The 6,000-nt window shown below is 47.8% G+C and overlaps 4 non-coding genes across 4 annotated transcripts; all 4 read left to right on the top strand.

Annotated features, from left to right (window-relative positions):
• The first annotated feature begins 585 nt into the window (after nt 1–585).
• On the top strand, nt 586–783 carry LOC142703000 (U2 spliceosomal RNA). Its single transcript, XR_012867373.1, has one exon. It is a non-coding gene; the product is annotated as a U2 spliceosomal RNA (small nuclear RNA).
• Nucleotides 784–2,075: 1,292 nt separating this feature from the next.
• LOC142702998 (U2 spliceosomal RNA) lies at nt 2,076–2,266 on the top strand. The gene has a single exon (XR_012867371.1). It is a non-coding gene; the product is annotated as a U2 spliceosomal RNA (small nuclear RNA).
• Nucleotides 2,267–3,547: 1,281 nt separating this feature from the next.
• LOC142702997 (U2 spliceosomal RNA) lies at nt 3,548–3,738 on the top strand. The gene has a single exon (XR_012867370.1). It is a non-coding gene; the product is annotated as a U2 spliceosomal RNA (small nuclear RNA).
• Nucleotides 3,739–5,030: 1,292 nt separating this feature from the next.
• LOC142702996 (U2 spliceosomal RNA) lies at nt 5,031–5,221 on the top strand. The gene has a single exon (XR_012867369.1). It is a non-coding gene; the product is annotated as a U2 spliceosomal RNA (small nuclear RNA).
• Nucleotides 5,222–6,000: the final 779 nt, after the last annotated feature.

Here is a 6,000-nt window from a genome sequence, read left to right as displayed (position 1 = left end):
AACTAGCTGTGCAAAAAAAAGACAGCCTGGCGGCCGGCTGTTGCAGTGTTGCCCTCTCAGGCAACACTGAGTGACTGACTGAGCCTCACCGTCTTATATAAAGTTCAGACGGAACTTTGCACGTGTCATAGTGGAGCCCTCAGGATTCCAGAGCCAGCTTTCTGACATCATAATGGGGCCTCAGAGATAAAAGCCTGGGCCCAGGCAGTGTTGGTCAGTGCTGCTCAGCAGGCAGCACTGGACTGGACTGGATTACAGCTGATACAAGGTGTGAAGGAACAAGGGGTGGCTGTGGGCATGCACTTGCTGCCGCTGCCAGTGTTTATCTGCATGGCAGCAGGGCATTTGGGCGTTGCCAGGAAGGCGTTTTTATGTAGATTCCTCCTCTTTCAGCACTGCATTGTGGTGCAAGCAAAAGAAGCAAATCCTGTCTGGCTTCCTCTCCGGCCTTTATTCACCTCCCGTGTAGCTGTGAGTGTGTGAGCCTGCAGGGCCCCATGGAATTGCCTAGAAGTAGGCTGAATCGCTGCAAGGGCTGAACAGCAGTATCGGGCAGGCTCGGGCAACGCGCGGCCCGTTCGCGTTATCGCTTCTCGGCCTTTTGGCTAAGATCAAGTGTAGTATCTGTTCTTATCAGTTTAATATCTGATACGTCCCTTATCTGGGGACCATATATTAAATGGATTTTTAGAACAGGGAGATGGAAATAGAGCTTGCTCTGTCCTCTGTCCACTCCACGCATTGACCTGGTATTGCAGTATTTCCAGGACCGGTGCACCCTTTCCTTATGTGTTGACTAAAAGCAGATTCCAAAAGTGTTTTTTGTCTTTGCTATTGTTTCTGTCTTTCTGAAGGGATCTCCCCTTTTAATCCCATTATTTCAACACCTGTTGGACAATGCATGAGTGATAATGAGCTCATTGATTAAATGCAATTAATGAATAGATTGCCACCTCTTGTTGTGTGTCGTCTGTGTTTCTGTGTTTCCGGCATTTCACATTGGAACACCTCATTCACCTTCCTTGTCTTCTCTCCGCCCTCCCTTTTAGGTAAGTTAAAGAGCTGCACCTGAGCCAGCCACTGATTGATTGATTGATTGATTGATTGATTGATTGATTGATTGATTGATTGATTGATGCAGCACAACAGTCAAATAGTGGAGTGGAGTAGGGGAACAGCAAACAGCCAATAAAGCAGCCCGCCCGCTCGCCTGCCCGCCACAATGGACCTACCTGTGTACACTAGATGGATGTGATGGAATGTACTGTCGTCCCTACATTTCAAGAAGAAGTAAGAATTGCAGTTGCAACAAAGCCTTGCTTGCCTACAAAGAGAGCAGCAATTTGGATTTGTTACTATGTTACCTAGAAGAATAACAAACTGTGCAAGGATGGAGGTTGTAGGAGCAAGGAGAAGTTGTCTGTAAAGTTGGTGGATGCCTATTTTCCATTTTGCAGTCCCTTGTCTCCCTCTTGTGGCCTCCTGGAGGCAACTAGCTGTGCAAAAAAAAGACAGCCTGGCGGCCGGCTGTTGCAGTGTTGCCCTCTCAGGCAACACTGAGTGACTGACTGAGCCTCACCGTCTTATATAAAGTTCAGACGGAACTTTGCACGTGTCATAGTGGAGCCCTCAGGATTCCAGAGCCAGCTTTCTGACATCATAATGGGGCCTCAGAGATAAAAGCCTGGGCCCAGGCAGTGTTGGTCAGTGCTGCTCAGCAGGCAGCACTGGACTGGACTGGATTACAGCTGATACAAGGTGTGAAGGAACAAGGGGTGGCTGTGGGCATGCACTTGCTGCCGCTGCCAGTGTTTATCTGCATGGCAGCAGGGCATTTGGGCGTTGCCAGGAAGGCGTTTTTATGTAGATTCCTCCTCTTTCAGCACTGCATTGTGGTGCAAGCAAAAGAAGCAAATCCTGTCTGGCTTCCTCTCCGGCCTTTATTCACCTCCCGTGTAGCTGTGAGTGTGTGAGCCTGCAGGGCCCCATGGAATTGCCTAGAAGTAGGCTGAATCGCTGCAAGGGCTGAACAGCAGTATCGGGCAGGCTCGGGCAACGCGCGGCCCGTTCGGGTTATCGCTTCTCGGCCTTTTGGCTAAGATCAAGTGTAGTATCTGTTCTTATCAGTTTAATATCTGATACGTCCCCTATCTGGGGACCATATATTAAATGGATTTTTAGAACAGGGAGATGGAAATAGAGCTTGCTCTGTCCACTCCACGCATTGACCTGGTATTGCAGTATTTCCAGGACCGGTGCACCCTTTCCTTATGTGTTGACTAAAAGCAGATTCCAAAAGTGTTTTTTGTCTTTGCTATTGTTTCTGTCTTTCTGAAGGGATCTCCCCTTTTAATCCCATTATTTCAACACCTGTTGGACAATGCATGAGTGATAATGAGCTCAAATGCAATTAATGAATAGATTGCCACCTCTTGTTGTGTGTCGTCTGTGTTTCTGTGTTTCCGGCATTTCACATTGGAACACCTCATTCACCTTCCTTGTCTTCTCTCCGCCCTCCCTTTTAGGTAAGTTAAAGAGCTGCACCTGAGCCAGCCACTGATTGATTGATTGATTGATTGATTGATTGATTGATTGATTGATTGATTGATGCAGCACAACAGTCAAATAGTGGAGTGGAGTAGGGGAACAGCAAACAGCCAATAAAGCAGCCCGCCCGCTCGCCTGCCCGCCACAATGGACCTACCTGTGTACACTAGATGGATGTGATGGAATGTACTGTCGTCCCTACATTTCAAGAAGAAGTAAGAATTGCAGTTGCAACAAAGCCTTGCTTGCCTACAAAGAGAGCAGCAATTTGGATTTGTTACTATGTTACCTAGAAGAATAACAAACTGTGCAAGGATGGAGGTTGTAGGAGCAAGGAGAAGTTGTCTGTAAAGTTGGTGGATGCCTATTTTCCATTTTGCAGTCCCTTGTCTCCCTCTTGTGGCCTCCTGGAGACAACTAGCTGTGCAAAAAAAAGACAGCCTGGCGGCCGGCTGTTGCAGTGTTGCCCTCTCAGGCAACACTGAGTGACTGACTGAGCCTCACCGTCTTATATAAAGTTCAGACGGAACTTTGCACGTGTCATAGTGGAGCCCTCAGGATTCCAGAGCCAGCTTTCTGACATCATAATGGGGCCTCAGAGATAAAAGCCTGGGCCCAGGCAGTGTTGGTCAGTGCTGCTCAGCAGGCAGCACTGGACTGGACTGGATTACAGCTGATACAAGGTGTGAAGGAACAAGGGGTGGCTGTGGGCATGCACTTGCTGCCGCTGCCAGTGTTTATCTGCATGGCAGCAGGGCATTTGGGCGTTGCCAGGAAGGCGTTTTTATGTAGATTCCTCCTCTTTCAGCACTGCATTGTGGTGCAAGCAAAAGAAGCAAATCCTGTCTGGCTTCCTCTCCGGCCTTTATTCACCTCCCGTGTAGCTGTGAGTGTGTGAGCCTGCAGGGCCCCATGGAATTGCCTAGAAGTAGGCTGAATCGCTGCAAGGGCTGAACAGCAGTATCGGGCAGGCTCGGGCAACGCGCGGCCCGTTCGGGTTATCGCTTCTCGGCCTTTTGGCTAAGATCAAGTGTAGTATCTGTTCTTATCAGTTTAATATCTGATACGTCCCCTATCTGGGGACCATATATTAAATGGATTTTTAGAACAGGGAGATGGAAATAGAGCTTGCTCTGTCCACTCCACGCATTGACCTGGTATTGCAGTATTTCCAGGACCGGTGCACCCTTTCCTTATGTGTTGACTAAAAGCAGATTCCAAAAGTGTTTTTTGTCTTTGCTATTGTTTCTGTCTTTCTGAAGGGATCTCCCCTTTTAATCCCATTATTTCAACACCTGTTGGACAATGCATGAGTGATAATGAGCTCATTGATTAAATGCAATTAATGAATAGATTGCCACCTCTTGTTGTGTGTCGTCTGTGTTTCTGTGTTTCCGGCATTTCACATTGGAACACCTCATTCACCTTCCTTGTCTTCTCTCCGCCCTCCCTTTTAGGTAAGTTAAAGAGCTGCACCTGAGCCAGCCACTGATTGATTGATTGATTGATTGATTGATTGATTGATTGATTGATTGATTGATTGATGCAGCACAACAGTCAAATAGTGGAGTGGAGTAGGGGAACAGCAAACAGCCAATAAAGCAGCCCGCCCGCTCGCCTGCCCGCCACAATGGACCTACCTGTGTACACTAGATGGATGTGATGGAATGTACTGTCGTCCCTACATTTCAAGAAGAAGTAAGAATTGCAGTTGCAACAAAGCCTTGCTTGCCTACAAAGAGAGCAGCAATTTGGATTTGTTACTATGTTACCTAGAAGAATAACAAACTGTGCAAGGATGGAGGTTGTAGGAGCAAGGAGAAGTTGTCTGTAAAGTTGGTGGATGCCTATTTTCCATTTTGCAGTCCCTTGTCTCCCTCTTGTGGCCTCCTGGAGGCAACTAGCTGTGCAAAAAAAAGACAGCCTGGCGGCCGGCTGTTGCAGTGTTGCCCTCTCAGGCAACACTGAGTGACTGACTGAGCCTCACCGTCTTATATAAAGTTCAGACGGAACTTTGCACGTGTCATAGTGGAGCCCTCAGGATTCCAGAGCCAGCTTTCTGACATCATAATGGGGCCTCAGAGATAAAAGCCTGGGCCCAGGCAGTGTTGGTCAGTGCTGCTCAGCAGGCAGCACTGGACTGGACTGGATTACAGCTGATACAAGGTGTGAAGGAACAAGGGGTGGCTGTGGGCATGCACTTGCTGCCGCTGCCAGTGTTTATCTGCATGGCAGCAGGGCATTTGGGCGTTGCCAGGAAGGCGTTTTTATGTAGATTCCTCCTCTTTCAGCACTGCATTGTGGTGCAAGCAAAAGAAGCAAATCCTGTCTGGCTTCCTCTCCGGCCTTTATTCACCTCCCGTGTAGCTGTGAGTGTGTGAGCCTGCAGGGCCCCATGGAATTGCCTAGAAGTAGGCTGAATCGCTGCAAGGGCTGAACAGCAGTATCGGGCAGGCTCGGGCAACGCGCGGCCCGTTCGGGTTATCGCTTCTCGGCCTTTTGGCTAAGATCAAGTGTAGTATCTGTTCTTATCAGTTTAATATCTGATACGTCCCCTATCTGGGGACCATATATTAAATGGATTTTTAGAACAGGGAGATGGAAATAGAGCTTGCTCTGTCCACTCCACGCATTGACCTGGTATTGCAGTATTTCCAGGACCGGTGCACCCTTTCCTTATGTGTTGACTAAAAGCAGATTCCAAAAGTGTTTTTTGTCTTTGCTATTGTTTCTGTCTTTCTGAAGGGATCTCCCCTTTTAATCCCATTATTTCAACACCTGTTGGACAATGCATGAGTGATAATGAGCTCATTGATTAAATGCAATTAATGAATAGATTGCCACCTCTTGTTGTGTGTCGTCTGTGTTTCTGTGTTTCCGGCATTTCACATTGGAACACCTCATTCACCTTCCTTGTCTTCTCTCCGCCCTCCCTTTTAGGTAAGTTAAAGAGCTGCACCTGAGCCAGCCACTGATTGATTGATTGATTGATTGATTGATTGATTGATTGATTGATTGATTGATTGATTGATGCAGCACAACAGTCAAATAGTGGAGTGGAGTAGGGGAACAGCAAACAGCCAATAAAGCAGCCCGCCCGCTCGCCTGCCCGCCACAATGGACCTACCTGTGTACACTAGATGGATGTGATGGAATGTACTGTCGTCCCTACATTTCAAGAAGAAGTAAGAATTGCAGTTGCAACAAAGCCTTGCTTGCCTACAAAGAGAGCAGCAATTTGGATTTGTTACTATGTTACCTAGAAGAATAACAAACTGTGCAAGGATGGAGGTTGTAGGAGCAAGGAGAAGTTGTCTGTAAAGTTGGTGGATGCCTATTTTCCATTTTGCAGTCCCTTGTCTCCCTCTTGTGGCCTCCTGGAGGCAACTAGCTGTGCAAAAAAAAGACAGCCTGGCGGCCGGCTGTTGCAGTGTTGCCCTCTCAGGCAACACT

This window comes from Rhinoderma darwinii, unplaced genomic scaffold, assembly GCF_050947455.1.
Source record: "Rhinoderma darwinii isolate aRhiDar2 unplaced genomic scaffold, aRhiDar2.hap1 Scaffold_2521, whole genome shotgun sequence".
NCBI classification, from domain to species: domain Eukaryota; kingdom Metazoa; phylum Chordata; class Amphibia; order Anura; family Rhinodermatidae; genus Rhinoderma; species Rhinoderma darwinii.
The sequence above is the reverse complement of the archived record's forward strand: the minus strand, read 5'-3'. Positions and strand labels throughout refer to the sequence as shown.